Genomic DNA, 21,781 nt, shown 5'->3' with positions numbered 1-21,781 from the left:
TTTGCGGAAATCAACTACCATTCTATAACCTGTAACAATTCTTTGTGGGATCAATTCATCTTTATCATTAGGAACAACACTAATACCTCCCTTCTTAGGGACACAATGGACATGACTTACCCACTGACTATCAGCAACAGGATAAATTATACCTGCCTCCAGAAGCTTTAGTATTTCATATCTTACCACTTCTTTCATCTTAGGATTTAACCGTCGTTGGTGATCAACAACCGGTTTAGCGTCTTTCTCCAATTTTATTTTGTGCTGGCATTGAGTGGGACTAATGCCCTTAAGATCATCTAGAGTATATCCAATAGCAGCATAGTGCTTCTTTAGAGTTTTCAATAATTTCTCTTCTTCTTCCTCTGAAAGGTTAGCACTAATAATAACAAGATATATCTTATATTCATCAAGATAAGCATATTTAAGAGTATCAGGTAATGGTTTAGGCTCAAACACGGGATCACTCTTGGGTGGAGGAGGATCCCCTAGAATTTCAATAGGCAAGCTGTGTTTCAAAATAGGTCCCTATTTAAAGAATACTTCATCTATTTCCCTTCTTTCATTCATAAACATATCATTTTCATGGTCTAACAAATATTGTTCTAAAGGATCATTAGGAGGCATGACAATACAAGCAAGACCAATAATTTCATCTTTACTAGGCAATTCTTTATCATGGGGTTGCCTACGAAATTTAGCAAAATTAAAATCATGAGACATATCCCCTAAACCAATAGCAACAATATCCTTTTCGCAGTCTATCCTAGCATTAACAGTATTCAAGAAGGGTCTACCAAATATAATGGGATAAAAGTCATCTTGTGGGGAACCAAGGACAAGAAAATCTGTAGGATATTTAACTTTCCCACACAAGACTTCAACATCTCTAACAATCCCAATTGGTGAAATAGTATCTCTATTGGCAAGCTTAATAGTAACATCAATACCTTCTATCTCAGCAGGCGCAATATCATGCATAATTTCATTGTATAAGGAATGAGGTATTGCACTCGCGCTAGCACCCTTATCATATAAGCCATGATAAGAATGATCTCCTATTTTAACAGAAATAACAGGCATGCCAACAACAGGTCTATGTTTACCTTTAGTATTGGGTCTAGCAATTCTAGCAGCTTCATTACAGAAGTAAATAACATGCCCATCAATATTATCAACCAAGAGATCCTTAACCATAGCAATACTAGGTTAAACTTTAATTTGCTCAGAGGGTGTAGGTGTTCTAGAATTACTCTTACGAACCACAGTTGAAACTTTAGCATGATTCTTTATTCTAAGAAGGAAAGGTGGTTTCTCAATATAAGCGGTAGGACCAATAGGACCAACATTATAAGTGATAGTCTTTTCTTCAACTTTAATAGGTTCAACTACTTTTACTTCAATGGGAGGATGATATTTAAACCACTTCTCCCTAGGGATATCAACATGAGTAGCAAATGATTCACAGAAAGAAGCTACTATCTCAGAGTCAAGTCCATATTTAGTGCTAAATTCACGAAAAACATCGGTATCCATAAAAGATTTAACACAATCAAACTTAGGTGTCATACCTGACTCCTTACCTTCGTCAAGTTCCCAATCTTCAGAGTTCCAATAAATCCCATTTGAATTCAATAGTCTTCATCATAAAAGAACCAGTACAAGAAGTATTGAGCATGGAGCGATTATTGAGAGAAAGCCGTGCATAATTTTTTGAATAATAATTTCTCTTGAGAGCTCATGATTGGGGCATGAATATAACATTAACTTAAGCCTCCCCCAAGCTTGAGTGATACTTTCTCCTTCGCTGATATATAATTACGATCACGATGAACCAGATGCATAGGATAAAACTTCTGATGAAATTCCAATTTCAACCGGTTGTAGTTCCTTGATCCAATATCATCACATAGCCTAAACCATGTCACTGCCTTTCCCTTCATAGATAAAGGGAATACCTTATTCTTGATAACATCCTCGGGCATACCTGCAAGCTTAAATAATCCACAAACTTCATCCACATAGATTAGGTGCATATCGGGATGTAATGTTCCATCTCATGTAAAAGGATTAGCTAGCAGTTTCTCTATCATACCCAAAGGAATTTCAAAGTAAAAATTTTCAGTAGGTTTAGTAGGTTGAGGAGCAACTCTTTGCTCTACTGGTCAGGGTGAAGATACCCCGAACAAGCCCCTCAAAGGATTATTTTCCATAGTAACAAGTGACAGTAAATTTCAGCACACTATATAAATTTTTCCTTACCAAATTCCACCTACCAAAGGTGCTTCACTCCCCGGAAACGGCACCAGAAAAGAGTCTTGATGACCCACAAGTATAGGGGATCTATCATAGTCCTTTCAATAAGTAAGAATGTCGAACCCAACGAGGAGCAGAAGGAAATGACAAGCGGTTTTCAGTAAGGTATTCTCTGCAAGCACTGAAATTATCTGTAACAGATAGTTTTGTAATAAGGTAATTCGTAACGGGTAACAAGTAAAAGAAGTAAACAAGGTGCAAAAAGGTGGCCCAATCCTTTTTGTAGCAAAGGATAAGCCTGTACAAACTCTTATATAAAGGAAAACGCTCCTGAGGACACATGGGAATTATCGTCAAGGTAGCTTTCATCATGCTCATATGATTCGCATTCGTTACTTTGATATGTGGGTGGACCAGTGCTTCGGTACTGCCCTTCCTTGGACAAGAATCCCACTTATGATTAACCCCTCTCGCAAGCATCCGCAACTATGAAAGAAAAATTAAGGTAAACCTAACCATAGCATGAAACATATGGATCCATATAAGCCCCTTATGAAGCAACGCATAAACTAGGTTTTAAGCTTCTATCACTCTAGCAACCCATCATCTACTTATTACTTCCCAATGCCTTCACCTAGGCCCAAATAATGGTGAAGGGTCATGTAGTCGATGTTAACATAACACAACTAGAGGAAAGACAACATGCATCTCATCAAAATATCGAACGAATACCAAATTCACATGACTACTTATAACAAGACTTCTCCCATGTCCTCAGGAACAAATGTAACTACTTAGAAATCATATTATTGTTCATAATCAGAGGGGTATTAATGTGCATAAAGAATCTGAACATATGATCTTCCACCGAATAAACCAACTAGCATCAACTACAAGGAGTAATCAACACTACTAGCAACCCACAGGTACCAATCTGAGGTTTGAGACAAAGATCGGATACAAGAGATGAACTAGGGTTTGAGAGGAGATGGTGTTGGTGAATATGTTGATGGAGATTGACTCCCTCCCGATGAGTGGATCGATGGTGATGACGATGGTGACGATTTTCCCCTCCCGGAGGGTTCCCCAGCAGAACAGCTCCGCCAGAGACCTAGATTGGTTCCTCCTGGAGACGGCGGTGCTTCGTACCGAAAGCTTCCTTCCTATTTTTCTAGGGAAAAAGACACCTTATATGAGAAGATGGGCATCAGGGGGCTTCCAGGTGGCCCATGAGGCAGGGGCACGCCTAGGGGGATAGGGCGCGCCCTCCACCCTCATGGATAGTGGGTGGCTTCCCTCTAGTGCTTTCTTCGCCCAATATTTTTAATATATTCCAAAACTGACTTTCGTGGAGTCTCAGGACTTTTTGAGTTGTGCAGAATAGGTCTCTAATATTTGCTCCTTTTCCAGCCTAGAATTCCAGCTGCCGACATTCTCCCTCTTCATGTAAACCTTGTAAAATAAGAGAGAAAAGGCATAAGTATTGTGACATAATGCGTAATAACAGCCCATAATTCAATAAATATCAATATAAAAGCATGACGCAAAATGAATGTATCAATGCTACATGCAATCCTATCTACATGACCATGCTATGCTTATGAGATGCTCATGCAAATGCATATGATATGGTCATGGAATGCTTATGATATGCTAATGTATGCATGCAAGTTGTCGGGGCCCCCCAGCACTTCATTTATCTGTTGCCCAGGATCTGCGCCCGGCTTTGTACAAGGGGTTACATGCAACTGAGGCAAGGCCTGTACAAAAGGGTGGCTGTCGGGTAAGGCCCGGCACCCGCACCTTACAGGTAGAAATTACAGAAATGCTCAATATTCCATGAGTTTTGCAATTGAATGCCATCTCCGGTCTCCACTTCGCCAGGTCTGGTGACTCGTACTGCCTGGTAAGGGCCTTCCCACATCGGTGACAACTTGTTTGTACCATTGGCGGACTGAACGCGCCTAAGGACAAGGTCACCTTCCTCAAAACACCGGGCATGAACCCTGCGGCTATGATAGTGGTGCAGGCTTGCTGATAGCGTGCATCACGCGTAGCAGCCCGGAGATGGTTCTCCTCGAGAAGCACGGCGTTGTCACACTAGTGCTATTCCTGCGCTACTTCATCATAAGCAAGCCCTCGAGGAGACCCGTAACTGAGTTCCATGGGGATAACTGCTTCTGCCCCATAGACTAGGGAGAAGGGAGTCTGCCCGGTAGATCAGTTTGGTGTCGTTCTAAGGGACCAAAGAACCACCGACAGCTCATCGACCCACCGCCGGCCGCACTTCTGCAGTCTATCAAAAGTTCTTATCTTGAGACCCCCCAACACTTCAGTGTTCTCCCTCTCATCTTGTCCGTTGCTTCTGTAATGGGCCACAGAGGCAAACGAGATCTTGCTTCCGAGGGCATGAACATATTGCATGAAGGCGCAACTCGTGAATTGGGTGCCGTTGTCTATGATGATCCGGGCAGGAACTCCAAAGTGGCACACCAATCCTTTCAAGTACTTGATAGCTGATTGAGCAGTCACCTTTCTCCCGGTATCTACTTCCGGCCACTTTGTAAACTTGTCGATGGCAATGAACAAGAATTCAAAGCCCCCGGCAACTCAAGGAAAGGGCCGAGGATATCGAGCCCCCAAACCGAAAACGGCCATGACAAAGTGATTGTTTGAAGAGCTTGGGCAGGCAGGTGAAATTTCTTGGAATGGAACTGGCCGGCTTCACATTTAGTGACGAGCTAGACCGCATCTTGGAAGGCTGTTGGCTAATAGAATCCTTGCCAGAATGCTTTTCCAACCAAAGCCCTTGAGCCAATGTTGGAGCCGCACATGCCTTTGTGTATTTCCGCCAGCAGTTCCTTTCCTTCTTCCCGGAAAATGCACCTCAATTTCACACCGTTCGGCCTCCTTCTATACCGAAAGTCATCGACAAACTGGTACATACTGTCCCTCTGGGCTACTCTTTCGGCTTCTTCTTTCTCATTGGGAAGTTCTCTGGTCTGGAGGAAAGGGATTATGTGCCTTGCCCAAGTTGGAGCCTGAGGCTCGGCAATGAGGACTAGCGGCACCTCCTCTTTCGAGGGAGCGCTTGCCTCGACTGCGGAGGCCAGTGGCCCGGCAGGAGGATGAAGCTCGGCAATCAAAGAGTTGTGTCCGGTAGGGTCCCTGCCGGGAACCTCAGAAGGTTCTACCGGGATAGGCTTACTGGAGTCCAGTTTCATCCTTTTCCGGGCCATTTTTACTAGAGATAGGGAGGGATGAGTCAGATGGAGAACAAAAGTTCCTGGTTCCACAGGAAGCTTCTGCGCATCACACTTTGATAGATGATCGGTTATGTTGTTTTCCGCATGGGGCACATGCTCTGTTTGCAGTCCATCAAAGCGCTCCTCCAACTTCCTCACTTCCTCAACGCATGCCTCCATCAATGGACTTTGGTAATCCTTGTTGACTTTTCTCACCACCAGCTGTGAATCTCCTCTGATGATCAGCTTCTTAATTCCCAATTCCATGGCAATTCTGAGCCCGGAAGAAATGCATCTGGATGACGTACTTCAAGTGCTCCCCAATGGGGGCAACAAGAAGCACACCATCCCCCACACCCTATAGGGAGAAGGCACCATCGAAATACATGATCCATTCTTGGGGTGCTTCCTTGCTGGGAATGACTGTCTCTGATATTTCTTCATCAGGGGTTGGCGTCCATTCTGCAATAAAATCTGCCGGTGCCCTGCTCTGAATTGTTGATGTGCTCTCAAACTTCAAACCAAAGCTGGATAACTCCAAAGCTCACTCCACTATTCTGCCAGTAGCTTCTGGGTTCTGGAGTATTCTTTCCAATAGGAAGCAGGTGACTACCGTAATCTCATGGGCTTGGAAGTAGTGGCGCAGTTTCCTTGAGGCCATGACTAAGACAAAAATCAATTTTTGCACACCGGAATACCTGGATGTGACCCCCTATAACAGGGAGCTGATGAAGTATATCGGGTGCTACACCACTTTCTTCCTTGTCGCGTCCTTGGGGTTGCCACCGCTACCGTGCTTCTCCATGTCCTGATCCACATCTGACCTTGTCGGGCTAAGCTCGCTCTCTTTTCCGAAAGGGTATCGGCTGAGGTTGCCGCTTCTTCCACTTCCCTCTATGCTACCAGTGCTGCATTGACCACTTGATTAGTTGTCGCTTGGTATACCAACAACGGCTCTTGTGGTCGTGGAGTGACTAAGGTAGGCATAGAGGATAAGTATGCCTTCAACTCTTGCAGTGATGCATCTACTTCCGGGGTCCACTTCATGGGTCCTGCCTTCTTCAAGACATTGAAGAACGGCAAGGCGCACTCAGCAGATTTGGATATGAATCTGCTAAGCGCGGCAACACAACCAGCCAAACGCCTCACATCTTTAACTATCTTGGGCGCTTGAATCTGCTCGATGGCTTTGATCTTGTCCGGGTTTTCCTCGATCCCATGGTGGCACACAAAGAATCCAAGAAGCTTGCCGGAGGGAACGCTAAACACACACTTCTCCGTGTTCAGCTTCAAATTGATCTTGCGCATTGCAAACGTCTCCTCCAAGTCTTGGATGAGAGTTGATTTGTCCTTGGTCTCGACGACAATATCATCCATATAAGCTTCAATGTTTCTGTGCAATTGTGGTTGAAAACCAATTTGCACTGCTCTTGCAAAAGTGGACCCGGCACTCTTCAATCCAAAGGGCATGCACACAAAGCAGTATGTGCCACATGGGGTGATGAAGAAGGTCTTTTCCTCATCTTCCTTCGACATAAAGATCTAATGATACCCAGAGTATGCATGCAAAAACGAGAGCAAGTCGCACCCGGAAGTGGAATCCACAATCTGATTGATGCACGACAAGGGGGATGGGTCTTTTGGGCATGCCTTGTTCAAGTCTGTGAAGTCTATGCAAAGTCTCCATTTCCCATTGGCCTTGCGCAAAACCACTGGATTTGCCAACCACGTTGGATGTAGCACTCCTCTGACCAAACCAGCTGCATCAAGCTTCTTGATCTCATCGGCAATGAACTGCTGCCGCTCCAAGGCTTGCTTTCGGACCTTCTGCTTGACGTGTCGGGCATGTGGGTACACTACAAAAAAAGACACATCCGTGACATCTTGGGCCGAACGAAATTTTTCTCTGTCATACATATGACACTTCTATGACAATAATTGTGAGAAAACCCGGTATCATCATAGATGTGGTGGGCTCCTACTTCTATGACAAAAAATCATGACAGAAAATGGGCTTTTCGTCCTAGGCGGGCCGGAGATGCAACTGCATGACATTCTTTGGGCCATCCATGATGGAAAAAACCGTGGTAGAAGCGAGGGGGAGGAAAATTCCAGGGAGTTCCCAGTTACCGTGGGAGGTCGGGGGCCGAGCGATGCGCGTTTCTCTCGTACACGTACGCGCGTGTGTGCGAGGCATTGGCTCTAACTAAAACCGAGCGAGGCATTGGGCTCTAACTGAACCCGAGCAATTGCACTGCAGGCTACGCGTTACCGAACCCGAGCGATCGATCGATGGCTGTTAACTGAACCCGATCGAGTGATTCTTTCGCTACTGCTGCTAACTGAAGCCGATCGATGGGATGAACAGTGAGCGTTGGGGGGGGTGGATGAACAGTGAGTGGTGGCGTTGCCTCTGGATGAACAGGACCCCGTGGTGTGGTGGAGGGCTGGATGAACAGTAGACGGTGGAGGGGTGCCCGTGGAGGGGTGGATGAACAGGACCCCGTGGTGTGGAGGGCTGGATGAACAGTAGACGGTGGAGGGGTGGTTGAACAGGACCCTTTGGTGTGGAGGGCTGGATGAACAGTAGACGGTGGAGGGGTGCCCGTGGAGGGGTGGATGAACAGGACCCCGTGGTGTGGAGGGCTGGATGAACAGTAGACGGTGGAGGGGTGGTTGAACAGGACCCTTTGGTGTGGAGGGCTGGATGAACAGTAGACGGTGGAGGGGTGCCCGTGGAGGGGTGGATGAACAGGACCCCGTGGTGTGGAGGGCTGGATGAACAGTAGACGGTGGAGGGGTGGTTGAACAGGACCCCATGGTGTGGAGGGCTGGATGAACAGTAGACGGTGGAGGGGTGCCCGTGGAGGGGTGGTTGAACAGGACCCCGTGGTGTGGAGGGCTGGATGAACAGTAGACGGTGGAGGGGTGGTTGAACAGTAGCCGGTGGAGTAGCGCGCGGTGGAGGCTGGATGAACAGGAGCCCGTGGAGGCTGGATGAACAGGAGCCCGTGGAGGCTGGATGAACAGGAGCCCATGGAGGCTGGAGGAGGACGACGGTGGAGATGAACAGTATCCCGTGGAGTCCCGTTTTGCGGTACGCCACATCCCTCCCGATGAACAGGACCCCCGTTTCGACCGTAGCGCTCCAACACAAGTCTGTTTCATCCGTTTTGTGGTACGCCACACCCCTCCCGATCAACGGGACCCCCGTTTTGACCGTAGGAGGTCCGTTTCCTCCGTTTTGCGGTACGTTAGACCCCTCCCGATCAACAGGATACCATTTTGAATGTGGCCGGTCGAACACAAGGCCGTTTCCTCCGTTTTGCGGAACGCCAGGCCTCGTTTCCATCGCCTGTTCCATCCAAGCCCTCACGATGAACACGACCACACATTCTGTTCCGACCCAGCCGGTTGGCTCCCACGCGTTCCGTTACCTCCCGATGAACACGACGCATCCGTTGCCTCCCCATGAACACGACGACGACGCTGTTTCTCCGTTCCGACCCAGCCATGTACACAAGCCCTTGCCGTACGTATGCGCGAGTAGGCGTTCGAGACCCCGCCCGTATGTACACATACGTGGCCATATTTTCTTTCTCGCACCCTGACCGATGTACGTACGTGTACATGCTATGTGCGCGCCTCTACTACGACACGTGCGCGCCTCTACATCGACCAGTATATATGTACGTACACGTTCGCGACCAGAATGACAACGCTACGTACGCTTCGACCAGGTGGGTCCCGACTGTCAGGCACTTCCTTGCGTACGAAGATGTAGCTGGTGGGTCCCAGCAGTCAGGGGGCGAATCGTTTTGTTTTTTTCCCGGACGCACTTCCTTGCGTGCGAAGGTGTAGCTGGTGGGTCCCAGCAGGCAGGGGGGAAACGTTTTTTTCGCGAAATACGGTGGCCCGTCCGGTGGGTCCCCGCTGTCAGGTGGAAGAATAATTATTTTGCATGTAATAAGGAGGCACTTCCTTGCTGCGGCTATGGACCCAGCTGTCAGCCTCACCACATACAGCCCACGTCCGATGGAAGTCGTTCCTTGACCACGTTGACCACACCGCGCCGAGAGCACCAGGGCGGTGGACGATAGCGAGGCCTAGGAAGGGGACGACAGCGAGTCGGGGAAGACGGGGCAGTGGAAGCCCGCGCGGAGAGGAGTACGAGGGTTCACTGGTTCGGCTGCGGTGTGAGGCTGCCGTCGCCGCAGGGCCTGGCCAGCGGTGGGAATAGTAGGGGGCGGTGAGGCCTCCGTGGCAGCACAGCCAGCCACGGGAGGGAGGAGCATGCGGCACGACTGGCGCTGCTTTGGGCGGCTGGAGCAAGAAGACTAGAGGTTGAAGAAGCACTACGGCCGTTGGATGGACATCGTACGGTCACTGAAGCTAGAAACGTTTATTATTGACTAAGTTAACAAAGCCCTTGGTACGCTCCAACTTAGTAGGCCCACAGGTCAGCCTCCGAAACGGTGAGCCCCAGATGTCAGGGGGAGGAATCATTTTTTGGGCGGCCGAAGCTAAGAATATCCGAGATTGAAGAACAAGCACGACATCCGTTGGATAGACATCCAACGGCCACTAGAGCTAGAACCATGTGTTGACTAGAATAAGTTGGCAAAGCCTTGCATACGCGTCAACTTATTTTTTTAGGGGACGCGTCACTTAGTACGCCCACAAGTGTGTGGCAGAGAACTTATAGCCCATTTGCATTTTGTAAGAATGTACAACCCATCTTGGAATTCTAATGGAATTTACAACAGCCCATTTACAGTTTGTTAAAAGTACAACCCATTTTCTAGCTAGGACAATGATTAATAATTTCAACCAACCGTTGAAGAAGAATTCAACAAAATTTCCCACATTTTGATGGGCTCCGAAATATTTTTATCCTGAAATTTCTAGTCAGATTAAATATAAATTTGTATTACGTAAAAATCCAACAAAACATTGGGCGCAACAATGAAAATTTAAGATTTTCAAAATCCATAAATAATATTTTATAAACTAATTTTGTGTTTGGTGCATTTTTTATAGTTACTGCCCAGTTTTTATAATTACATCCCATTTATTATTTTTTAAAGCACATTTTCCTATTAAGCCTAATGCATCCCTCCTAGGAAAGATTTGCAGCCTAGCGGGGCGGAGAATAACAAGTTGACCTTGCTTGGGTATTCCTCAAAAAGATGTATAGCTGGGCTAGCCATTTTCATCTTGAAAAAATTAGTATCTGGGTTGGATATCTGGCCTCGGCTAGATGGGCCACAGTCCACCCAGTTAATACCCTGCTCTCCTCTGAACAACAACGAAGTCATCGCCAAGAAAAACCCTGCAGTGCTCACGCCTCAAAAACACAAATACTGCTCAAGCTGCTTGGTCCCAGTTGTCGGCCGCACCTTGTGCAATTCTCTCATTTATATTGACTACATAGGTTGACAACGGTGTGGGACCGTGATGTCAGGAAACCAGGAGAAAGCAAAAAATATATAGTTGTACATAATAAGGAGGCACTTGCGTACGTACGGCTATGGCCCTAGTGGGTCCCTAGTGCCATCCAGTCAAAATAAAGTCATCTCCTGAATCCTCATGTTCGTTGACGATGTGCCACGGTGAGTGCAACAACTCAAAGGATAATGGAGAGGGCCTCGCGGGCCCTACGGATGGTCTGATATAGCGCCCGCTACTCATTCAGGAAGCTAGGATCATCGGACACCTATGAGCACCTTCGAGAAACTGAGACGGCATGAAACGGTAAGGTCGCGCTTGGGAGCTCTGGTTTATTTCAAACCTGTATTAACATACAAGTGTAATTTACTCGTCATCGAAAACAACGTGTAAAATACAGGCGTAATGAAACCGAGGGCCCGAGGTCTGTAAGTAAAACCGGCGGGTTACACGTGTAATTTGAGAGACAAGTGTATATTTTACGAGCACTGCTATATGGACGACATTACCAGATGATACATGCACGACGTGCGTAGCATGCCATCCATGGACAAGGCTGAAGCAGTAGCTAACGGCTAGATTAGCAATCGTCCGAGTGTCGTTCAGCGTTTTTATCGTGTGTCAAGTACTTCCGATATTTTACTAGTCGAAATCGACCAACCAAGCGCCTTCGCCCGAGACCATCTACTTTAATTTACAAGCGTCAGTTTTACAAGCGGTTTTGGTTGGAAAACGACGATCCAATCACGGCCTAATATCATGAGTTGGCCGGAAGATCATATGGTTTCACGTCTAACCTACCCGACTTGTCGTATAGGCTATGAATGAAACATCAGACGATGAACTTCTTAAGCACGGAAACAACAGAAGAGGATGATCTTCTTAACAAGCAAATCATTGGCATTAGATCGACATGCAAAACAATACGAAGCATTATTCTCAGGAGGCGCGGTGAACAGCTCGTGATGCCGCATGCCACAACATTCCAAGCTCAACTTTGCAATCAAACACAAGGTCTGGCATTACATAGACAATATTCAGAACAAACTCTTAACACATGAATATCTCAGTAGAGTAAATATTTACTTCTAAACTGAATACATGAATAGGAAAAAACACTCGACACTGCTCACAGCAAGGGCCTCCCACTCAAAAATATCAAATGCATGTCTTCTGGCTAACATCAATGAGCAAATTTTGACAAGGTTTTCCAATTCCAATATATTAAACTAACGTCTTCTTGCTAACATCAATGATTAAACTTTGACAAGCTTTTCCCATTCAAAATATGTACTGCCTATGATCGTGGAGTCCTATCGTAGCTTTTGTACTTGTTTGGGCACTTTTTGCCCAGGGCACTCCACGTGTTGTTAAATTGCCAATGGTCTCTGCAGACTAGTCATGTCACCGATGTCTAATAATACTATGTAAAGCTTCTCGGTCATTCCTTCTATAATGTAGCGCAAACAATGACTGCTTCTTTCTGCAAAGTGGAACGACCAACTAGACCCAGTAATGCAGCAGTTTGCCTTACACATTGGCTCCTTTTGTGCAGTTCAACTAAAATCGAAGTCGGAATAAAACCGAGCTTTAATTTTGATATCCCTGTAAGCAACAATAGGTATAAGGGAAACAATTACTAAGAAATAACGATTGATGACTTGTACTCCCAGAAGAAAAGCATCTACTGATCTACTTTATCTTAATGGGAAACAAAGCAGGAGAGTAGCAATTCTCCATCAGTGTGATTCATTCATATTGACTGAGACATTATCTTAACAATGCCTTGTTTCAACTTGTATAAAGAATGACAAAGCTTAATTATAAAGGGGGTGATGCTGAATTTGTTGTAAAAAAGAAACAAGCATCATGTCTAGGTTGGTCCCATTTTTGTTCACTACTTAATGGGAAAAGACATCAATACAATAGCTTCAATTCATCATTTATTTAAAATAGTACCAATACTAGTAGCACAGCATCTCAAAACACACTGCACGATCATGTGGATGAAGGCAAGTACCAACCTGTCATGACGCACACAAGATCACGTATGAATCTGCCAACACGAATAGGAAATCCAATCTCGTTTTGTGCAGTTGCACTGAAATCAAGCAAAGTGTTTCGCGTAGCGAAGCAAAATGTCACAATAGCACCAAGTTGAATAGATATCCCTGTATAAACAGAGGCAAAAAAGAAATCAATTACTGGCTAATAAAGGAGGATGAAACATGCAGCCACAAAAATGGTAATCCCGCCAATCCCTAACAAGCGTTGCAGTTCTAAAATAAGATTCAGTAGTTAATTCTGAGAGTGGCATCAATTTCTGGCTTATAAAGGGGGTGATGCTGAATTTGCTGTAACAAAGCAACAAGCATCATGTCTGGGTTGGTCCCATTTTTGTTCACTACTTAATGGGAAAAGACAGCAATACAATAGCTTCAATTCATCATTTATTTAAAACAGTACCAATACAAGTAGCACAGCATCTCAAAGCACACTGCACAATCATGTGGATGAAGGCCTGTACTGACCTTTCATGAGATGACCAACATAAAATACGAATCTACCAACATGAATAGGAAATCCAATCAAGTTTTGTGCAGTTGCACTGAAATCAAGCAAAGTTGCCGGTGTGACATTTAAGTTTTCTATAGCAACAAGTTGAATAGATATCCCTGTTTTAAGAGGCAAAAAAGAAAACAATTACTAGCCAATAAAGGAGGATGAAACATGCGGCCACAAAAAGAGGCATCTACCTTATCTTGATGGAAAACAAAGTATAGGACAGTAGCATTTCTAAAACGGTTGCATTGATTCATATTAACAGAGAAATTCTTTTAAAACAGATCAGTAGTTAATTTTGAGATTAACAACAACAAAATAGCTGCATGGGACATGCCAGCACCGTGTGCGTCCACACGTATAAAAATGGGTGATCCAGAGTATGTAGCCAAGTAGCATATATGCGCTGGTCCCATATTTGTTCTCTTTGAACCTTCTTCCTATGTGAGGGCAGAAAATCTAGTCGTGTACAAACTACCCGACCCCCCAGTTTCTTTCCCTTTTCAACAAAGAGATCGGTTCCTTACAGATGTGTGTACTGGGTTACCCCCCTTTTCCCTTTTCGACCTACAAAGAAGCTGCATAGCCAGTCTATACTACTTTCTGCCCCTCCTTTCCTCATTGAACCACGTCCCAGATTCTTGCTCCAGCCCACCGCACCCTTCTTTCCTCTTTGAACCAAGACCTAGATTTGACTACATATCAAAAAAGATCCACATGCAGCTAGAGCAATGACGGTTTCAAAGAAACTTATACCTTAGGGTCGTCGGGATGTGGCAAGGCATGCGGCGGGAGGCCGGATCTGCCCACACTCAGTACGGAAGCGAGGAAGAAGGGGTCGGTGGCCCTCCCGCACAGGTGCTGGGTGAAAGAGAACATCGCATCTGGCAATGGCTTGCCTCCCTCGCCGAAGGCGATATAGTGAACGCTGCACCTCCTCCCCTTCCCGGTGCGACCGGATACGGACGCCTCCTTCACCAGCTGTGAGCTGGGAGAGAGAGACAAGAGGCCAACATAGTCTTGTTTAGATCTGGTGAAGAGAGGGTGAGATACTGTGAATATAGCAAACCCTAGCAAATGTATCTAGACTCATTTTAGTGCTACATACCTCCGTATCTAGACAAATCTAAGACAAGTAATTTGGAACGGAGGGAGTAACATATATGTAGTGCAGCGAGCGTGTGGAAAGTGCAAACCCTAGCGAACAAGCACTGAGGCTCCCGCTTATATATATATACTACTTTAGTACGGACTGAGCTCTGGTGCCTTCACTACACCTGCTTTTCGCTGTATGACAGGTGAGCCAGCCACATTTTGGGCCCACTTGTCGTAAAACCCTAGCGAAAATTGCACCAACGTGAAAGACGACTGCATCTCCAACGCAACCAAGGTGAATTGAAGAAGGATATCATCTTTGTGCATAACAAGCAAATAGCACTGATGGAAGACAGCTTGTTTTTCGTCAAAAACCGATCAGCTTCACCAGCCGACGCAACCATGAGGCGCAACCATGAGCATCGATAGGTCATCGTGGTGATGCATCATCCATTTGGCATCAAGTTTGGGTGAGGCACCTAAGAAGTTCGACAAATCCTCATTGTGGTCTGTTTCTTCTCAGTAATCAAGATCGAGGAAGGAAGAACCACGTGCTAGAGGACAGTGAGGCGAAACAACAATGGCCATCCAATTTTGTGCAGTTCCACTAAAATTGAGGAAGACATGCCCGCGTATGGAGACACGCATCCTTGTTTCCAAAAATATAAAAAAGGGTTAGCAACGACATCTCAATTGTCAATAAGAATTAAAAAGTACACCAACAAACAGAAGCATCATAATTATCTTGATGGGAACTAAACCAGGATACCCGAGAAAAAAGCATTTCTTCATTTAACTAGTGATAGTACTACCAGCATATGGACAATGACCGCACAACCACCATGTACTTTTTGTCGAAACAACATGTATACCTCCACCGAGGCATAAATCAGGACAACTTTTTGAGTGGCATTTCCTCTATAATAGTACTAGTAGGTGATGTTGGACCAGCCGACGAACCCTAGCTACTATGCATGGGGAGCTAGGGAGTAGTCACATAGAAGAAAACTCGCACGCAGCGACCTGGGGAGCTGGACTAGTACAAGAAGTTATACCTCAGGTGGGCGAGATGTCGTTTAGGTGGGCGGGCGGGATCTACCCACACGACGGCAGCGAATAAGGGCGCGGAGGATCTTCGTCCGCGCCAGCGCCGGCTCCGAGAGGACGGTGCGCATCGGCTTCCTCCGTCGCCGACGACGACAACGTCAACGCTGCACCTCCTCACCTCCGGCAGCGGACGGGATTCGGCCGGATTTGTGACCACCCGTGAGGAGAGAGATAGAGTGGACACTGTCATCTTGTTTTGATATGGAGAGGGTGAGAGAGTGAGACGCGAGAAACTCTATCAAACAAGAGGCTATAATGGAGTAAAAAAATCTCTCCATAGCAGTGGTTTTAAATAGAATACGCGTGTTCCAGGAAAAAAGAAACGAAAACTGGCGGACAATTTTTTAAGGGTCTGTTTAGGACACATCTAGATGTGGCATAGTTATGTCACATATAAGTTGATGTCCACTCTGTTTGTGGTCTTTTCCTAGTTTTTTTGTTTCTTGTTGCTACATTATATACTTGTGGGAGCTTAGATGTGATATCCTCAAATAACATCTAGATGTGAATTAGACAAACTGATTTTCTAACGTACCAAGAAAGAAAACTCGATCAAAAACACGCGCCCGCTTCCAGGTCGCGAGAGTCGTCGCGCACACATAGATAGACATAGACATGCATATCCGTGTTTACGTAAAATTCCATTTCCATCTGCATCTCCAATCATATTTGTCCAACTGGCACATTATTTACGTTGTTAATTATATACGCAGCAATATTAATGTACATCATCTCTTGTTTGCGCACGTCCGGACCGCTGCTACGGCCGGTCCTGACCAACCCGAACCCTCTTCATCACCTGCGTGTGCTTCCCGCCCAAAACAGTCAGTGCCGCATTCATGACCGGCCAGAGCGGACGTGACCTCTCCCTGGCGCTGGCATTGATTGCGGCGCGCCGGCCGAGAGAGCGTCGCCCGCGCCGCTTCCGGGAGCACGCGGCTGCTCCGCGTTCAAAGGTCGCAATAGCCGGCTACAACATGCGCGATCTCTTCCAGTAGTAAGTTCTTGGGAGTCCGTGCTACAGCTAGCTATCCTCCCGCAACTCGTCAATCTCTTCCAATAGTGCTAGTACTCCATGGCGCGATCCATCGACAAGAAGGCGGGAAAGTTATGGTATACTACTCGGTTTGCGGTGAGTGGCATGCCGAGCGACCGTGTGGGGTCGAGCCATGGAGGAGGGTGAGACACAAACACGACAGACGTGATTTAAACGTTGGTTTTGCTCGCTGGCGTGATCCAACGAAACGAAACGTTGGTTTCTCTCCGTTTCCATTTTTTCTCCGGAAAAACGGAAACTTTTCCACTCCATTTTCATTCCTATTCCAAGGTTGCCCCATTACAACATTCCATCAAATACAAAGGAAAACTAACACGCATGCTGATGCATCTCAATGATTCACAGATCATAGCCAATATTTACTTCACAACTAAAGAAAAAAGTTGTGAGAGCGTGTATGATAGAAAAACTAGTGATGGGGTCACTACGACTTAAACCCTAAACCCTAAACATGATTTAATTTCCTCGCCAGGTAGAAGCTGTCGAAGGAATGTGCTAGAGGGAGATTCTTTAGTGAGAATGTCAGCAACAATAGAAGCAGCCCTCTTTGGTTCTCCACCTTCTGGTACCTCTTGTTCCATTGCACTTTCCATGTTGGGAAGGAAAGACGGCTGGCACCCTCGGATCATACGATGCTTTTGTGCAGTTCCACTAAAATTGACCTGAGCATCCCTGATGGCAAAGATATTGGAGAAGTGTGATTAGAATAATAGTACTGGCACTAGTTCATGAGACATAAACTCATCACAAATAGAAGCCGGTAGAAGTAGAGAAAGATCGACCTGGAGATGGAGCTACGGCACTGGAGCAAGCCGGCTCCAAAAGGAAGATGGACTACCTGGGACGTCGGGCTGTAGCTAGAAGGGCGGTTGGGACGTGGCATCGGCCCATACCGCGGTGACCCCCGATTGGGACGCACCGACTGTGGGTTTTCTCCCTCGCCGATGTCGACCGCGTCTACGTAGAACATTGTTCCCTTCCCCCAGCCGCGGGATCAGGCCCGTCGTTCTATGCTTGTGAAGAGAGCAACCTAAGCAAGCAGGCTTGTAGCTTAGGCTCCTGCTACTGTATATATAGTGGTTTTCTTTTTCTCTCCATATCTACCATTTTATATTGCGTACGTGTCATTCAAGAGTGAAATGATGGTTGCTTCTTCCGACTAACTTACTGTGTGATTTGACTGCTCCTTAGTGGCCCCTACACGTACTCCCCCTACGTGTATGCAACAGTCACATGTACACATGGACGCAAAAACACGCGCGAGGCCCTAATGCAGGCATGTCCGAGCAGACGACGGAACACACATGGTCACGCTCAAGTGCTCAACCTACACGCGCATGCACACACATACTCCGTCAGGGTGAGCTAGTGACCGTATGAACACCAGAAAATATATATATTGAGCGCAATGAGCATATTATGAAGTCCACTGACCGTATTTTTACAAATATGCAGTGACAGACAGTGTATTTATCTCGTTTGAAATTAAGCCATATTAACCGGAGAGGAGGCAGCATGGACTAGCATTACTTTGCTGTGTCCCGTCAACTTGCCGAACGAGGAGAAGGTTGCAGGGCGGGCGAAGCTTGCGTGCGGTGGCTCGCAGGACAAGGAGAAACTTTTGACTAATGCAAGCTCTCCCTCGCTCAGGCGGTGGACATGCAACATTTAATTCGGTGTCAGATTGCCAGAAGCATACACTGTACTACTAGTGCTATTATTGTTCGACTTCCCGAATAGCCAAGCGCAAAGTTTACTAGTACTACTACTATAGTCCATAAAGGTACGTACTATACTAGTACTAGGAACCGGATGGAGGAGCGTCTGCACTCTTATTATAATTTTAAAATGTGATAAAGCAATCTTCAACACATTTCATTCTCTTCGAGGGTTCTCGCATGTGATAATGGAAGTTGATTGCATGGAACAGTCGCCACAATTCTCGCTTAATTCTGGCTCATATCCTGTTACAAATAGTAGCGCTCAGTAATATTTCCTCTTTTTTTGTTATTCAGCATGGAAACAGGTCAGCAAACCTTGCGGCGCATCTTCGTGCGAACCGTGCTTGCTGCACTTTGAATGTGGCCGAGAGCTGGCTTGATGAAACACCTCGCTTCCTACTTCTTTTTTTGCGGGGTACCTCGCTTCCTAGTGACCAGTGTCTTGGCTGATCGTCCTAAGAATGCTTATATATGAATAAAGCTCTCTCATTTACCCACAAAAAAGATTAAGCCATATTAACCGGAAAGGAGGGAGTATGGACTAGCACTACTTTTTGGTGTGTCCCGTCAACTCGCAGAACGAGGAGAAGCTTGCAGGACAAGGTGAAGCTCGCTTACGCCTTTTGACTAATGCAACCTACCCTCGGTGGACATGCATCAGTCCATTCGGTGTCAGATTGTCAGAGGCATACACTGTAGTACCCAACATGCGGAGTACCATCATTGTTCGACTTCATGAAGGGGCGAAGAGCCAGGCGCAGTAGTACGTGTACTTGGTTTTGCACCTTCATACTACTCCACCCTCCGTCACAGTTTACAGGGCGCGCTTCATTATGATGCATTTCTCTCAATGCATTTCCACCACCAGAGAGACTTTAGACGCATTTGGTATAATGCTCAATTAATTAGGGCGTGGTAACCGCAATCATGTCCACAATTTTCTATCCATGTACTGTACTACTACGGAGTGCATGCATGTGTGTACCCGGGGTGGAAGCACTGCATGCATGTGTGTACGCATTATTCCCTCTAGTAATAGACGCCGTGCTATAACTACAAATGCTATTTTCAGGCCGATCGCTAGTCGCCTTGGTCCCACAGATTTTTTTCTTTTTTCTGAAGTGCGTTGTATAAACAGTGACGGATGGAGTAGAATGAGCGGATTCAAAGAAGAGCGTATTGATGGTTGTATACTCCGGAGTATTTGTCTTTCTAGAGATTTCAACGAGTGACTACTCAAATATTTGTCTTTTTAGAGATTTCAAATGGACTGGCACATACGGATGTATATAGACATATTTTAGAGTGTAGATTCACTCATTTTGCTCCGTATGTAGTCACTTGTTGAAATCTCTGTTAAGACGAATAGAATATTTAGGAACTGAGGGAGTACACATACGAAGCAAAATGAGTGAATCTACACTCTAAAATATGCCCATTTGAAATTTGTAAAAAGACAAATATTTAGAAATGAAGGAGTATAATTTTGTGCATGGCACATGGACCCGGATGATGAAGAGGCTTCTGGCAATGCTATCAAGCTTCCATCATTTGTTTACATAATTGATGTACTATACAAATAATTTTCCAGTGACATGAAATTGTACAATTGTGTGAGCTTTCAGCTTTTGTTTCACGTGTCTTGCCATCGATGCTCTTTCGGAAACAATAAAAAACTAACTTCCTTGCTAATGCATGTCAATTATTAGCATATCAGAGCTAATAATTACATCACAACTGAAGACAAAGTTGTGAGAAGGTGTTAAATTAAAATTGACCCATGCTTTCATTGGCAACAACGTCCCCCCAGCTCTGTCTAAATCAACAAGGCATGTTGGGAAAAAAAGTAGCTGTCTGGAGCATGCAACATTCCGATCATTTTGTGTAGTTCCACTAAAATAGAGCTGAGAGTCCCTGTTCCAAAGATATCAAGTGTGATTACGATAATAGAGGATTGCTGATGAAACAATAAACACACAAATAGAAGCCGGTCACCGCTGCAGTCTCTCTTAAGACTAACTAGTTGGAGAAGATTAGGCTCGGAGTTGGATGAGGAGGATAGAGCAAAACCAATCTCCCTTTGTGCAGTCGCACTGAAATGTGGAGACGTTGCCCGTGTGACATTTTAGTACAACTGCACAAAACACTCTTAAGAAAAAAGTGATTTGTGCAGTTCACCAAAAGGTCGCAATAGCAACGACGTGAAATGGATAGCCCTGTTTGCAAAAAAGAGGTAGAAAGGAAACAATTACTGGCCAATAACAGTTGATGACACATGCGACGACAAAAAAGAAGCATATTCCTTGTCCTAAGGGAAGATAACAACAGGGTTGTGTTTGTATAAAATGGTGTGAGGATGTGAATGCAATATGGAAAGTACGCCGGACGAGCTACGTTTTGGGCAAAGAACTATGGAAGATCCACATGCAGCGACGTGGGAAAACGGGCAGTGGAGCAAGGCCGGAGGGGATACCTGGAGGTCGTCGGGATGTAACTAGGTGAGCGGCGGCGGGCGGAATCTGTGAGCAGGTGGCGTAGGCCCTGCCGCGCTGGAGCTTGGTCAGAGAGAACGGCGTGTACCGCAGATCGGGACATGCTGCCTCGGCGCCGTCGAATGGAGAAATGATGCACTTCCTCCCTTTTCCCCGGCAGACGGGATGCGGCCGGATCAGTGACCAATGGTGAGAGAGAGAGAGAGAGGCCACCGCACTCCCTTTCCCCCGCCGGACGGGATGCGGCCGGACCAGTGACCAACGGTGAGAGAGAGAGAGGCCACCGCACTCCCGTTCCCCCGGTGGACAGGATGCGGCCGGATCAGTGACCAACGGTGAGAGAGAGAGAGGCCACCGGAGCCTTGTGTGAGATACTCCGAAGAGCGGACTACCTTTTCCTCCATAAAAATCGTTTTATATTCTGTCTACGTGCCATTGAGCGCTATAACTTTATTTAAAAATAACGCGGCAATGCGTCAAGTCGAACTTTGTTTCGTGCACGCGTGGTACACGACCTCCCTAGGTAAACAACCACTACAGGCGTTCAAATTAGCACATGGCCTGCCATTTCGTAAAGAAATGAGCTCCACCGTGTACCCGCGCGGGTGTGGCTGGGCATGAAGCGTGAGTACGTGCACGGTGCACCTATTCTCTTCTTGTATACGTACACCACCTGCGTGGGGTTGTGTGAGAGAGATACAAACCTAGAGAGATATAGTGTGTGGGTTCTTGAGTTTTTTTTGTGGGGGAGGGGGGGTCAATCAAAAAATTTAACATATGCAGTGTGTGTGAAATAGA

This window comes from Triticum urartu, chromosome 6 (assembly GCF_003073215.2).
Source record: "Triticum urartu cultivar G1812 chromosome 6, Tu2.1, whole genome shotgun sequence".
NCBI classification, from domain to species: Eukaryota; Viridiplantae; Streptophyta; class Magnoliopsida; order Poales; family Poaceae; genus Triticum; species Triticum urartu.
This window is presented reverse-complemented; position numbering follows the sequence as displayed.